The sequence below is a fragment of the Bos indicus genome, chromosome 26 (genome assembly GCF_029378745.1).
Source record: "Bos indicus isolate NIAB-ARS_2022 breed Sahiwal x Tharparkar chromosome 26, NIAB-ARS_B.indTharparkar_mat_pri_1.0, whole genome shotgun sequence".
Taxonomy (NCBI): Eukaryota; Metazoa; Chordata; class Mammalia; order Artiodactyla; family Bovidae; genus Bos; species Bos indicus.
The window spans coordinates 603,985-621,588 of NC_091785.1; the positions used below are offsets into that span (position 1 = coordinate 603,985).

At 33.7% G+C, this 17,604-nt stretch overlaps 1 pseudogene; it reads left to right on the forward strand.

Moving 5' to 3' along the window:
- Positions 1-15,910: 15,910 nt before the first annotated feature.
- Positions 15,911-16,903, forward strand: LOC109578957 (olfactory receptor 5T1-like; annotated as a pseudogene).
- The last annotated feature ends 701 nt before the right edge of the window (positions 16,904-17,604 follow it).

Here is a 17,604-nt window from a genome sequence, read left to right on the forward strand (position 1 = left end):
ACCTTTTCTGTCCTTTATTGAGCCCATCTTTGCATGAAATGTTCCCTTGGTATCTCTAATTTTCTTGAAGAGATCTCTAGTCTTTCCCATTCCATTGTTTTCCTCTATTTCTTTGCACTGATTGCTGAGGAAGGCTTTCTTATCTCTTCTTGCTATTCTTTGGAACTCTGCATTCAGATGCTTATATCTTTCCTTTGCTCCTTTGCTTGTCACTTATCTTCTTTTCACAGCTATTTGTAAGGCCTCCCCAGACAGCCATTTTGCTTTTTTGCATTTCTTTTCTATGGGGATGATCTTGATCCCTGTCTCCTGTACAATGTCACAAACCTCATTCCATAGTTCATCAGGCACTCTATCTATCAAATCTAGTCCCTTAAATCTATTTCTCACTTCCACTGTATAGTCATAATGGATTTGATTTAGGTCATACCTGAATGGTCTAGTGGTTTTCCCTACTTTCTTCAATTGAAGTCTGAATTTGGCAATAAGGAGTTCATGGTCTGAGCCACAGTCAGCTCCTGGTCTTGTTTTTGCTGACTGTATACAGCTTCTCCATCTTTGGCTGCAAAGAATACAATCAGTCTGATTTCGGTGTTGACCATCTGGTGATGTCCATGTGTAGAGTCTTCTCTTTGTTGTTGGAATAGGGTTCTTGCTAGGACCAGTGCATTTTCTTGGCGAAACTCTACTAGTCTTTGCCCTGCTTCATTCCGTATTCCAAGGCCAAATTTGCCTGTTACTCCAGATGTTTCTTGACTTCCTACTTTTGCATTGCAGTCCCCTATAATGAAAAGGACATCTTTTTTGGGTGTTAGTTCTAAAAGGTCTTGTAGGTCTTCATAGAACCGTTCAACTTCAGCTTCTTCAGTGTTACTGGTTGGGGTATAGACTTGGATTACTGTGGTATTGAATGGTTTGCCTTGGAAATGAACAGAGATCATTCTGTCTTTTTTGAGAATGCATCCAAGTACTGCATTATGGACTCTTTTGTTGACCATGATGGCTACTCCGTTTCCTCTGAGGGATTGTGTCCGCAGTAGTAGATATAATGTTCATCTGAGTTAAATTCACCCATTCCAGTCCATTTGAGTTTGCTGATTCCTAGAATGTCTACATTCACTCTTGCCATCTCTTTGTTTGGCCACTTCCTATTTGCCTTGATTCATGGACCTGACATTCCCGGTTCTTATGAAATATTGCTCTTTACAGTATCAGACCTTGCTTCTATCACCAGTAACATCCACAGCTGGATATTGTTTTTGCTTTGGCTCCATCCCTTCACTCTTTCTGGAGTTATTTCTCCACTGATCTCCAGTAGCATATTGGGCACCTACTGACCTGGGGAGTTCCTCTTTCAGTATCCTATCATTTTGCCTTTTCATACTGTTCATGGGGTTCTCAAGGCAAGAATACTGAAGTGGTTTGCCATTCCCTTCTCCAGTGGACCACATTCTGTCAGATCTCTCCACCGTGACCCACCTGTCCTGGGTTGCCCTACGGGCATGGCTTAGTTTCATTGAGTTAGACAAGGCTGTGGTCCTAGTGTGATTAAATTGACTATTTTTCTATGAGTATGGTTTCAGTGTGTCTGCCCTTAGTGTGATCTAATTGTTTCCAACACAGACGAGACTTCAAACCTAAATTACCATAGCCTGGTTTTATCTACAAAAATCCATCCCATAATTGTGGGAGATTTTTTCCTCCTTTGCTGAAACTTTTCTTGTTGCTCTGATTGAGCTGGAGTAATAGAAAAAAGCTCAAATTTATGGCCAGAGTCAGAGCAGGCATAATTAATTGGCCCAGTGAGGGGATCCCATCTAGTAATATCACAGTAACCTGAATATGACTATAATTTTTTTTTTAAGTAAATTTTCTCAGGGCCAACCAGTTAGTCTTGTAGTAGAGAAATTTAACAAGGGAACCCAGAACTAGACACAGGTAATTGGCCACAAACCCAACAATTGAATTGATTTCTAAAACTAACATAGAATCAGGCCTATGATAGAAAAGCATTTGATTTATATGTAGAGGTCTAAAAAGTCAAGAAAACATAAATGATCATACAAATCAGGTCCAACAACTTGGGCAAGCTGTCTACCTCTGATGTAGTCATCTTCTCGTCCTGATATAGTGTAATTTCACCTGCTTTACCATCAATTTAAGGTGAGATTAGGTCAGCTCTCTTCTCTATAGACCAATCCACTATAGGGGCCGATCAGGGCACTCTGGCCAGTTGTCCACGTCAGGAAGAGATCAGGGACAAAAGTGTCACAATTGTGGTCACTGGGTCTGGTCCATTGGCAGGCAAGCTGGCCCCTGAGTACCAGGAGTGGTCAGGATGTCATTCTCTGCGAAGAAGAGTCTCTGCCAGAGTCACCATTTGTTGCAGGAAGGTGGACGCTTCCATATACATATATATATATATATATATATATATATATTATTATTATTATATGTAAATATTATATACATATTTTCTGTCATATTGAGTGCATATATATAATTATATTATTAGAATATATATAAATATATATGTATAATATATATATAAAATATATTATATAGATATATACTATCTATATATAAATAACATATATAATTATATATAATATATAATCATTATATTTAATATATGTATTACTATATTATAAATATTATATATATATAATATTAAATATACATATAAATCATATATATTATATATTATACAATATATACAAAACAATGTATTATACTATAATATATTATAATATATATATGAATTTTTAAAATATTAATTTTATAAATTATAAATATGAATTTTTATAAACATTTTTAATTATAAGTATTATAATAATATATTATATGTTATTTTAATGTTATAAGATATATATTATTATATATTATATATGAAATATAAGTAATATTATATATATTGTAATGTATAATATATATGTTATACATATTATATATAATATGATATATATTACATTATATATACATAATATATATTAAAAATTTTATAAATATTAATTTCATAAATTATATATATTAATAACTATATTATTAAGTTATAATTATATTATATATTTCATATTATATATTCTATAATATGTATAATATATATCATATTATAATATTATATACATAATATTATGTATAAAATATATCATATATATATTTATACATATAATATATACCAAATATATTATAGGTAGATAATATATACAATATATATAATATAACAATATATAATATATAATATTTATAATTTTAAAAATATAATTATAATAAAAATATATTTATATATAATATAAATTTGATATAATATATAATGTTAAATATATACTTAATATGTATTTAATATATATTTAATATAATATATATAATATATAATAAGTATAGTAAAACATAATATATAGAATATATAATTGTATATATTATATTTTTATATATATTCTATATATTATATTTAATATATATTATATATGTGTGTATATCAGAAATATTATATTATATTATATATATTATATATATGTATATATATTTTATAAATATATTGCATATATTATATATATTTATATTTTTATATATAATATATTGTACAAATAATATATATCTAATATAATATATACTATATAATAGTATATAATACATAAGATATAATATATATAATATACTATACTATATAGTATATTACATCTATATTATATAATATACATAATTATACATATATAATTATATATTATATTATATTATACTATATTATTTAATTATATTATATTATAATTTACTTTATTATATATATTATATAATATATTATTTTATATTATATGTTAATATAATATATATATAATATGTTATAATATATAAGGCAGTTCTATTTCCAGTTTTTTAAGGAATCTCCACACTGTTATCCATAGTGGCTGTACTAGTTTGCACTCCCACCAACAGTGTAAGAGGGTTCCCTTTTCTCCACACCCTCTCCAGCATTTATTATTTGTAGACTTTTGAATCGCAGCCATTCTGACTGGCGTGAAATGGTACCTCATAGTGGTTTTGATTTGCACCAGAAGGGAAAGAGACACGTGTAACCCAATGTTCATTGCAGCACTGTTTATAATAGCCAGGACATGGAAGCAACCTAGATGTCCATCAGCAGATGAACGGATAAGAAAGCTATGGTACATATACACAATGGAATATTACTCAGCCATTAAAAAGAAAACATTTGAATCAGTTCTAATGAGATGGATGAAACTGGAGCCTATTATACAGAGTGAAGTAAGCCAGAAGGAAAAACACCAATACAGTATAATAATGCATATATATGGAATTTAGAAAGATGGTAACAATAAGCCTGTGTACGAGACAGCAAAAGAGACACTGATGTATAGAACAGTCTTTTGGACTCTGTGCGAGAGGGAGAGGGTGGGAGGATTTGGGAGAATGGCATTGAAACATCTAAAATATCATGTATGAAATGAGATGCCAGTCCAGGTTCAATGCACCATACTGGATGCTTGGGGCTAGTGCACTGGGACGACCCAGAGGGATGGTATGGGGAGGGAGGAGGGAGGAGGGTTCAGGGTGGGGAACACATGTATACCTGTGGCAGATTCATTTTGATATTTGGCAAAACTAATACAATTATGTAAAGTTTAAAAATAAAATAAAATTTTAAATAATAAATAAATAAACACCATAGCAAGTTAGAGGAAAAAAATATATATATAATATATATTATATATAACATTAACATACAGTATAGATTTATATATTATATATATTAAAGATTTAATTACATATATAATTATATATTTATAATATATCATTATATAATATATAATGTATAATGATATATATTATATATATAATATTATCATATATGTATAATATAGTGCATATTGTATATTGAATAACTTATATCTTATATAATATTATTGTATAATATATATGATTAATATATGATTAAAATATAATGATTAATTATATTAAACATTATAATATGTATTATATAATATATATGGTTAATGCATGATTATAATATCTATGATTAATATATGATTGTGTAATATATCATTATATAATTATATCATTGTATAATCATTATGATACAAAATATATCATTATATAATATATAATGATATATGTGTAGTATATCGCAGAAGGCAATGGCAACCCACTCCAGTACTCTTGCCTGGAAAATCCCATGGATGGAGGAGCCTGGTAGGCTGCAGTCCATGTGATCGCTACGAGTTGGACAGGACTGAGCGACTTCACTTTCACTTTTCACTTTCATGCATTGGAGAAGGAAGTGGCAACCCACTCCAGTGTTCTTGCCTGGAGAATCCCAGGGACTGGGGAACCTGGTGGGCTGCCATCTATGGGGTCGCACAGAGTCGGACAGGACTAAAGCGACTTAGCTTCAGCAGCAGCAGTATAGTATATAATATATATTATATATATCATTATATATATTATAATTATGTATTTTATATATAATAATATATATAATATTACAATATAATATATATGATATATATCATATATATTATATAATATATAATATAATTATAATATAATATAACAATAATATATAATATATAGTATATGTAATATATTATATATCATGTAATGTAACTTTATATAATATATATTCTTATATTCATAATATATAATATTGTATATATAATATACTATATATGTGATAATAATATATATTATTATATGTATAATATGTATTATATTATAATGTATATGTATGTTATATGTACATATATATTATATGTAAATAATATATATTATGTATATTATATGTATAATTTTATAATATATATTGTATATAATAAATATTATATATAACTGATAATAAATTAGAATATATTATATAGTATATATGATTATATAATATTATATATTATATATGTTGTATATATTCATATATTATGTGTATAATCATATATCATATATCATGATCATGTATAATTTTATATATATCATATATCATATATATCACATATCATATATATTTTATCACCTATCATATTTATGTATCATATAGTATAATCATATACATAATATATATATTCTTTTTTATATATTATATATAACATATAATATATATAATATATTATATGTTATATTATAATATATTATATATTATTTATATATTATATTATATTATATATAATTTTAATTATGTTATAATATATAATATTATATAATATTAATTATATTATACAATAATATCTAATATATTATATTTTAATATATTATATGTAGTATAATATTATTATGCATATTATTATATACAATATTATTATATTATATATAATACATTATATTAACATTATTATTTCATTATTCATTAATTTTTCATTTTTTATTATTATTTTTCATTATTCAAAGCATTTATTTTTCTTAAAAATGGTTGTTCCTTTAATTCCCCAGTACTTGCAACTGTATGAACTAGACTGCTTTATATTTATTTCAGTTCAGTCTCTCAGTCATGTCCGAGTCTTTGCAACCCCATGGACTGCAGCACGCCAGGCTTTCCTGCCTATCACCAATTCCTGGAGCCTGCTCAAACTCATGTCCATTGTCAGTGATGCCATCCAACCACCTCATCTTCTGTGGTCCCCTTCTCCTCCTGCCTTCAGTCTTTCCCAGCTTCATGGTCTTTTCTAATATGTCGATTCTTCGCTTCTGGTGTCTAAAGTATGTTACAGGGAATTAATAGCTCCTGCTCCTTTAAAGTCTCAATTATGGGTTTTAACCCTTTCTTAACCTCAGGTTTCAGTGGGTACTGCTTCTTATGTGGAAATAAGTGTGGTTCTTTGAGCTTGACAGCTACAGGAATAGCATTTTGTGCTCGACCCACAGATTTTCCATCAGCCCATACTCTAGTATTTACATTTTATTCAATTAAAGGGAGAGAAAGGGAAGGCTCCATATTCATGATAACTGAGGCATGGACCTTGCTCAGTATATTCCTTCCCAAAAGGGGTGAGGGAGACTCTGGCACAATCAGAAACTCATGTGAAAATAGCACCAAATCCCAGTCACAACTGACAGAAACACTGAACTAATACATTTTGGCTCTTCCAGACAGTCCGGATATGGAAGTGGATAGGGAAGAAAGTTGACCAGGGGCTTCAGTAAGCATGGAGTAAGTTGCGCCAGTATCTACAAAGAAATCGATGGATTGGCCCCCCACAGTTATTAATACCTGGGGTTCCTCAGGTGTAATTAGAATGGGAGCTTGTGTGCGGACCTCCAGACACCTTCAGTCCAAATTGTCTTGAGAGTCCAACCCTTGAAACCTACACCTCTGGGGGCAGTCTCTCGTCCAGTGTGGTCCTTTGCAGACCTGACATGGAGCCAGGGGCAGCTTAGATGCCTGAGGGCAATCCCGCTTGAGATGTCCCTCCTTTCCACAGTAATAGCAAGCCTAACCCTTTTTACCTGGGTCCCTCTGGGCATTTTTCTCAGGCTGTTTAAGAATATTTTTCATAGCCATTGCGAAGGCTTCCACCTGTTCCTTTGTCTTTTTCTGCCTTTCTTTCTTTTCCTCATATTCCCTACCATAATACACTGTCTGAAGCAGTTGTAACAGAGTATCTAAAGACTGATTTGATCCATACGCCCATTTTAATAGCTTACAGCAGATATCTGGAGCTGACTGAGTGAGAAATCTATCCTTTAAGATCACTTTTCCCTCTTCAATTTTAGGATCAATCTAAAGGGCTGTGAAGGGCTTCTCTCAGTCTATCTAGAAATTTACCAGGAGCTTCCTTCTCCTCCTGTTCTATGTCTGCCAATTTGCCATAGTTTAAAGGCTTAGCACGCTCCTGCCTGAGTCCTTCAAGAATACATCTGACAAAATGACTATGATCCCATCTTCCTTTAGCTGTGTTATAGTCCCAGTCTAGTTCTGTAGTTGGGGCTGCCTGATTCTCAGTGGGGAGGGCAGTTATCTCATCCTCATTACCAAACCATTCATCTCCATACACAACTGCTTTTCCCAAAACTCAAGTCTTTGTGTTAGGACTCAGCATTTGTCCCAAGATATACATCGCATCCTTCCAAGTAAGGTCATAAAGCAGAGTAACACCTTTAAAAGCTCAAATATATTTTTCTGGGTCTTCTAAATAGTCTCCCAGATCCTCCTCGATTTTTTGTATTTCTTGATAAGAAAAGGGCTTATTAACTCTCATAGACTGATTATTTCTCCCAGTGGGTGCTTCATGAAGAGGCAACAGCTTGTGTGGCTGTTCCTCAGTCTCTCTGGCTGCTTTGTGCATATGATCCCAGGGATAGATTGGAGAAATCTGCTTTTCTTTATCTCTTTGTCTCCTGCACTCCATCTCCTCTAGCAAAGTAGGGGGACAGGAGCGAGCTGAAGGTGTCACACCCAAATCTATACCCTTAGGACATAAGTCTGACATATTTCGCAGAGAGAAAAAGGGCAACACATATACTACTATAAAACTGAGATGTTCCTTCCAAGCATCACCACACCAGTGTAAGAGCCTCCTAAGTGTCACCACACCAGTATAATAGTCTCCTCTGGTCCACTAAGAGCCAGCATTACCAAAGGGGAAAAAAAAAATCCATTGTAGTTCCAATCTGAGTAGCCTTTAACCTCAGAGATGCTCTTGGAGCTAGAGCTCCATCTAGCTTCCAAACTTCCCATGTCTAGCAAGGCTAGGCACTTCCTGACTACCAATCCAAGTCTGGGACCTAAGTCATAGTACACAGTAACAGCATAGACCACAAGTCCCTTGAAAGTCTATGATCTGACAGATTGGGTTAGAACTTCTAATTCCTGAGGAGTTATTAAATGGTTAAAGAGACCAAAATGTTTGACAGAGAAAGGAGTGTTCAGTCCACATGCTTTGCCCATTTCTGGTCGGTCCCCAAAGGAGACATTGGGTGCCTCTTGGCATTGGCAGGTCGGTATAAACTCCCAACAGGTTTCTGCCATAAGCCCTATGAGGTTGCTGTGGAACCACAGAGCAGGGCTCCCCACTTGCTTCGTAGAGGGCATCTCATTCATTCACACAAGCACACCATAGAGTTAGCAAAGTACAGCAGAAAACATGTTCGCTAGGACAACAAAGAACAAGAGCTCCAAGCATCCTTACCTTGCCCTGAAGAATCCCAGACAAGCCCCCAAGATGAAAGGTTGTTGCTGGACCACGGAAAATAGACCGGGATTCTTGGCTTCCAGAGGAGAAGAATTCAATCTGGGGCCAGAGACAAGGCTTGATCACTCAGAGCTTTGTGTAATAACGTTTTATTAAGGTATAAAGGAGATAGAGAAAGCTTCTGACATAGGCATCAGAAAGGGGTAGAAAGAGTACCCCCTTGCTAGTGTTAGCCATGGTGTTATATACTCTCTAATTAGTTATTACAGTGAGTCAAAAGAATGTCTGGAAGTTGTAAAGACCTCACTATACTTACTCCCATAATTTACACCTTAAGATAACAGGATTAGCCAGAAGGTTTTTTCCAGAGACTGTCTTCAAACAGGATACATTATTGTTATATAATCCTAAGGAATGTAGTGGGACAAAAAAAGTTTGTCCTTTCTTCCTCCTTGAGAATTCCAGACCCCTCTCTCCTTGGGGATCCCTAGACTTCTTATCAACCTGCCTAGGAAATGACTGTCTCATAATAAGCCTTCATTTTGATGTTGTCATTGACTTTTTACTTTTTTCCATAGCTATCTGTTTCCTTCAAAATAGGAGTTTTGTAATTCTTTATCCAAATTTCTCTAGTGTTTTCAGTAGGAACAATGGCTTGCTGTAACCCTGTATGTCACAAACAGAAATGAAAGTTACTTCTTTGTTTAAAAGTTCCTAATTATATTCAAGTTGATTTTACTTCATAAAATATTGTTTTTTTATACTTTATAATCCCTTCTGTCAATAATCTTATTCATTTATTAATATATCTCCTCTATAAACTGCCAGTGAATTTATCTCTTTATCCCTTTACCCCTTCGTAGTGTAGCACTTTAAAATTTAAATATCTACAGTAATCTTTATTTAATGATAATGAAGTCTATAATAGGTACTTTCATATTATTTCATTATGTAAACATTTACAAAATTTTCAGAGTAGTAGCACGTTATATTCCCAAGTAGAGAAAACTGGATTTCAGAGTAATTAAATCATCAACCCAATGACATAGCTATTAAACGTCAGAGCTTGTTCCTCTATATCATTAGATGTCATTCCAATTCTGTGCATATTTTTCTTCTGCTGAGAGAACATTTTACACCAGAGGCCAGAGTGCATTCATATAATCATTTTAACTTTGTTGTTCATTGCTCTAGAATCAAGCATTTTTCTTCATCACTAAGAAGAGGGGAAAAAAAAAATCTTGTTACTTTTCTATCCCAGAAGAGAATTAGTGTTTTTTGTCCCTGAGATATCCCTAAAGATTTCAAGAGCCAGAGAATCTGGTATAAGAGTCCAAATGCTTAATACTCATATCATATTTTGACTGAGTGTACAGTTCATTTTCACAGGTAATATGAAAGGATTTTCATTGATTACAAAATATTTTAGAAGCGATAACCTTGAACCTCATACTAGATTCTATGCCTTAATATTTAACTCTTAGATAAATTTTTCTAGTTAATTCAGAATTGAATTAAGCATTGAGTGAGGAAATTTATGAGAACATAGTAGGGGAAATAAGAAAGACTCCCTAAATTGTTTTAGTTTCCTAGATGGAAGAAAGCAGTCAGAATAAGGGTATAAATAAATGGTTATACTTAAACTTTAGGAAAATTATTAAATGGAAAGAAAATTATTTATTAACCAGCCATTGAGTATACATCATTTGAAGATCATTATTTTTTCTCATGAAGGGATATAAATTAATTTTAAATTTATTTCACTAGTTAGCTGATTGACCTAGAAGCTACAGCAATATTTTTCTTTCATTTTATTTTCATAGTCTACTTAAGCTTGACTAAAAAAAAAAAAAAAAAGATTCAAGCACATGACAGCAAAAGAGACACTGATGTATAGATCAGTCTTATGGACTCTGTGGGAGTGGGGAGATTTGGGAGAATGGCATTGAAACATGTATGAAATGAGTCGCCAGTCCAGGTTCGATGCACGATACTGGATGCTTGGGGCTGGTGCACTGGCACGACCCAGAGGGAGGGTATGGAGGGGGGGGGGGAAGGGAGGAGGGTTCAGGATGGGAAACACATGTATACCTGTGGTGGATTCATTTCGATGTTTGGCAAAACTAATACAATATTTTAAAGTTTAAAAATAAAATTAAATTTTAAAAAAAAGAAATCACTTTGGAGAAATTAAAATAAAAAAAAAAAAAAGAATGTTAATGTATTTCTAGGGCATAGAAATTCCAGAATTGTGGCATGTTGCAATTAGATTGTGATATGTTGATGGTAATAGCATGGGGTCTGACAACAGAGAAATTTGTATTTCAGCCTTGGTGCCTCTAGCAATTCAGTGTGTGAACTTACTCAGTTCATAGGTCTAGCTGTTCTTCAATGTCTAATCTATAAGAGAATTCTCATTTATTTGGTTGCAGGTTGCTATGTAGATTGCACAGAATATTGTTTGTACCATTTCTAACCTCTTGTAGCCATCTTATGATTTGTGGTAGCTGTTAACACAGCTTTGTTTTTCTCCAACTCAGTGTTTATAATATTATTCATATCATGAGTGTCTATTATTGTGTGTTTTCCACCTGTTTGTGAGTTGAGGAACTCATTTGATTTAGCTTTTCAAAATGATGATACTTTGTCAAAAACGGGGGACCCATCTTCCTAGACTCTTTCTCTCAAAGTGGAATCAAGCTAGATGCAAAAACAATTAGTTCTAATCTCCTTAATTAGTGGACAGAATCACCTGTTTGAAGAGCACCCTGGATGAAGTAAATGACCCCATACTTTTTGTCTGTGTGTACTAAGTCATGTCTGACTCCTTGCCACTCCATGGACTGGTCCACTAGGCTCCTCTGTCCATGGAATTTTCCAGGCAAGAGTAATGCGTTGGACTGCCATTTCCCTCCCCAGGGTTTCTTCATGATCCAAGGATCAAACCCACATCTCCTGCATTGGCAGATGGATTCTTTACCACTGGTACCACCTGGGAAACACTTTTTGTCTATCATTCCTCATTTCTCTACATTGAAATAGGTAATTGCACTAATGACTCATGACTAAGAATAGCATATACCTTCATTCATAATCCACCTTTTGTTCCTATGGCTGATTCATGTTGAAGTTTGACAGAAAACAACAAAATTCTGCAAAGCAAATATCCTTCAATTAAAGAATAATTTTTTTAAGAAAAGAAATGGAGTCCAAAAAGATAGATCGGAGATATAAAAGTGTATGAGAAAGTTGTAAAGGAAAATATTATCAGGATATTTAAGTAAACATACTATTGTTTTATTGATATGCCCCACATCAGAATGCAATAGAAGAGAATTTTGAAGATGGTTGATAGTGTTAAATATTGGAATTCAGTTAGTTTAATTTCATGAGAATGACATTTTAATTTATATTGAGTGTCATGTAACACATAAGCTTAACTAAAAGAAGAGCTACTTAGATTTTGGTTTGGAGTCCATTCATTATCCAATGCTTTGACAAAAATTTGATTTCCTAACTCCCTATTTATTTATAACTGCCCCTTCAAGTTAAGAAAAATTTGAAACAAATTATAGTCATATTTAATATGTATGCATCCTTCACATATAATTAATACTTTAATAAAATATTTTAATGCATCTCATAAATAAGAACTCTGTTGTCATAACATGTTCATGTAATTAAACAAAATATGTACCAAAATTTTGATCAATTTTATTCTCTCATTTGAAGGATTAAGTTGCTTTTGCTAAATTACATTAGGGGCTAACTCTGAGATTGTATATGTTCTTGAAAGAACATATACATGTGAGTTCTTTGAATTAATAAAAAGATAAACATTTGATTTAATTATATGTTATATTTATACCATATATATTTATCTAAGAATTAAGATTTTCCTTTTTGATTTGGCAACTCCATTATTGAAAAATTATTTATTCTATGTATTAAGCAAAATTTCTGAATGTTGAGATTAAAGCCAATTTTTTCACTCTCCACTTTCACTCTCATCAAGAGGCTTTTTAGTTCCTCTTCACTTTCTGCCATAAGGGTGGTGTCATCTGCATATCTGATGCTACTGATATTTCTCTCGGCTATCTTGATTCCAGCTTGTGCTTCCTCCAGCTCAGCGTTTCTCATGATTTACTCTGCATATAAGTTAAATAAACAGAGTGACAATATACAGCCTTGACATACTCCTTTTCCTATCTGGAAACAGTCTGTTTTTCCATGTCCAGTTCTAACTGTTGCTTCCTGATCAGCATACAGGTTTCTCAAGAGGCAGGTCAGGTGGTCTGGTATTCCCATCTCTTTCAGAATTTTCCACAGTTTATTGTGATCCACATAGTTAAAGGCTTTGGCATAGTCAATAAAGAAGAAATAGATGTTTTTCTGGAACGCTCTTGCTTTTTCCATGATCCAGCAGATGTTGGCAATTTGATCTCTGATTCCTCTGCCTTTTCTAAAACCAGCTTGAACATCAGGAAGTTCATGGTTCACATATTGCTGAAGCCTGGCTTGGAGAATTTTGAGCATTACTTTACTAGCGTGTGAGATGAGTCCCATCACTTCATGGGAAATAGATGGGGAAACAGTGGAAACAGTGTCAGACTTTATTTTTTAGGCTCCAAAATCACTGCAAATGGTGACTGCAGCCATGAAATTAAAAGACGCTTACTCATTGGAAGGAAAGTTATGACCAACCTAGATAGCATATTGAAAAGCAGAGACATTACTTTGTTCATCTAGTCAAGGCTATGGTGTTTCCTGTGATCATGTATGGATGTGAGAGTTGGACTGTGAAGAAGGCTGAGTGCTGAAGAATTGACGCCTTTGAACTGTGGTGTTGGAGAAGACTCCTGAGAGCTCCTTGGACTGCAAGGAGATCCAACCAGTCCATTCTGAAGGAGATCAGCCCTGGGATTTCTTTGGAAGGAATGATGCTAAAGCTTAAACTCCAGTACTTTGGCCACCTCATGTGAAGAGTTGACTCATTGGAAAAGACTCTGATGCTGGGAGGGATTGGGGGCAGGAGGAGAAGGGGATGACAGAGGATGAGATGGCTGGATGGTATCACTGACCCGATGGACGTGAGTCTGGGTGAACTCTGGGAGTTGGTGATGGACAGGGAGGCCTGGCGTGCTGCGATTCATGGGGTCGCAAAGAGTCGGACATGACTGAGCGACTGAACTGAACTGAATAAAAATGTTCACGTGAATGGAGGAACTTCGTGGGAAAATGAAGACATGAGACTCTGTTTTCCTTATAAAAGTGATTTTAAGCTGATTTGCTCATTCTCTATTTGATGTATGCTTGTCTCATTATAACAAAGATATAGTGCATTTCATGTTAGTAATGTAAGCTATTGGTAGGTCACTGAATTCAGCTCAGTCCCACCCACAGCAGATTTTTCACTCTTTTAAATAAATGTTGATCTATATAGCACACTGAAGAAAAACAAGAGTCACAATACTGAAATCTTGGTCCTAAATACAGTAAATGATATATCTAATACTTTCAATGCTGGAGACTTTAGGTACAGAATACTGATGACCTTTTAACATTTTGCTTGTTTGTTATGCACTTTGCTTTATTCATACTCCACTGAATAAGCAACAGTCTGACAGCATAGGGAAATAGAGCCATAATAAAACACTACATTATGGTTTACATAGTCATGTGCTTCTTCTAGCAATACCTCTTCTAAAGAGTTTCATTATATGTAATCAGGAGATATTTACAGTCAGTGCTGTTTATATCCAAGGGTTCTACTTCCCTGGATTCAATCAACTGTAGATCCAAAGTATTGTGAAAATAATAATTTGCAGTTCAAAAAGTAAACAAATTTTCAGCACATCAACAACGATTTTAAAAGCATTTAAATTGTATTTACAACCTTTTAGACAACATTCACATTATATACCGCCCCCCACCTAGGGATGACTGTATCTTATAGTAATTATAGAAAATTCAGGTGCTGTAATGCCCAAGTGGTTAAGGTATTGAACTTAAGGTCCAATGGATTTATATACTTGTGGGTTCAAACCTCACTTCTGATACAAGTGGGTCTGCTTGGGCTTCCCTGGCGACTCAGATTATAAAGAAGCTGCCTGCAATGCAGGAAATCCAGGTTCGACCACTGGGTCTGGGTCGGGTTCCCTGAAGGAATGGCTACTATGCACTCCAGTCTTCTTACCTAGACAGAGGAGCCTGGCAGGCTGCAGTCCATGGGGTTGCAAAGAGTTGGACATGACTAAGTGATATCACAATAATAATAATAATTTCATTTCCTAGTAACCTGGGGACATGATAAAGTTAAGTAATTTTCACACTGTTTTTTAACATATAAATTCAATACTATCTTTTGATGTAAATGTATTTGCTCATATTTTACAAATTGTAAATTTCAGGCATGCTGTAGAAAATCTGGGATTAGCACTCAGATTTGCATTTTCTACTATAATAATATTGGGATTAAAAACTCCTATATTCATTTGTCTTTGTGGGGAATTTTAAGATGACATCCTATGAAAGTGAGCAGTCATAAAGTTAACAGAAAATAAATTGGAAGTTAAACCATGTAAACTGGCACTATTTTTAACATGAAAATTTAACCAACAGCAATTAATTTATTTTTACAGAGTAATGCATCCACTTGGACTCAACTTTTAATCATTGGACTGTTCCCTCACTGAAAAGGATTTCTAAGAAACAGACATGAAGATGTAATTGGTGGACTCTATTTTTGCCACATATTGCTTTCGGAACTTAAAACTGAGATGTCAGGATCACCATCAGATTTAGATTTATACAGGAATCAGATAAAAAATAGGATTGAGGTCACCATGTTTATACTGATGGGCTTTACAGATCATTTTGAGGTGCAAATATTTCTATTTTTACTATTTCTAGCAATCTATCTTTTTACAGTGATAGGAAATTTGGGGTTAGTTTTCTTGGTCATTATGTATTCCTAGCTCCACAACCCCATGTACTATTTTCTGACAGCATTATCATTCTTAGATGCCCGCTATTCTTCCGTTATAATCCCCAAAATGATGATCAATTTCCTATACAAGAATAAAACCATTTCCTTTCTTGTATATGCCACACAGATGTTTCTCTTTCTTACTTGTGGGACCACAGAATGCTTCATCTTGGCCACAATGGCCTATAATCACTATGTAGCCATCTACAACCCTCTCCTGTATTTAGTTAAAATGTCACCCAGAGTCTATGTGCCACTTATAATTTCCTGCTATGTTGTTGGTATCTTGCATGCTACTTTACACACAGTGGCTACTGTTACCCTATCTTTCTGTGCATCCAATGAAATTAGACATGTCTTCTGTAATATCCCTCCCCTCCTAGTTATTTCTTGCTCTGATACAAACATGAACCAGCTTCTAGTTTTCTATTTGTCAGGCTCTATTGAGATATCCACCATATTGATTGCTCTGATCTCCTATGGTTTCATTCTGTTGGCCATTCTGAGGATGCATTCTGCTGAAGGGAGAAGAAAAGTATTTTCTACATGTGGCTCTCACCTAACAGGAGTGTCCATTTTTCATGGTACAATTCTCTTCATGTACATGTGACCCAGTTCCAGCTATGCCTTGGATCATGACATGATCGTGTCCATATTTTACACCATCATAATTCCCATGCTGAATACCATCATCTATAGTTTGAGGAACAAAGATGTCAAAGAGGTGATGAAGAAGGAGTTTGGGAAAAATTGGTTTATCAACAAAGTGTATTTTTCACAGTAAATATTAAATTGAAATAAATTCAGACTGATGTTTATTGTTTTCAAATCTAAAAGTCTTAATTAAAATATTTCCTTTTAGTTTATTAGTGTCTACCTATTATTCCTAGATACTTAAAATAAAGATTATAGTTAAACCACCACATATGCAGTGTTTGCACATGCAGAAAACTGTGGAATCTATGTGTATCTATCTCCACATCACATGGGGTATAATATATATTTCATTGTCAGCTTCCCTCATAGCTCAGTTAGTAGAGAATCTGCCTGCAATGCAGGAGACCCAGTTTTGATTCCTAGGTCGGGAAGATCCCGTGGAGAAGGAAATGGCAATCCACTCCAGTATTCTTGCCTAGAAAATCCTGTGGACACAGGAGCTTGGTGGGCTACATCCCATGGAGTCACAAGAGTTGGACACGACTTAGCAACTAAACCACCACCACGATATGGAGACTTTATATATATACATATACATATATGTATCTACAGATAAACATGTACATATGTATACACACACACACACACACACACACACACACATATATATATATACATATACATATATAGATACCTGCTGTATTAGTTTGTTGGAGCTGATATAACAAAGTACCATAGACTGATTGCTGAAAAAGTAGAAATTTCCTTGTCTGACTTACATTACTCAGTATGACAATCTCTGAGTCTATCTATGTTGCTGCAAATGGC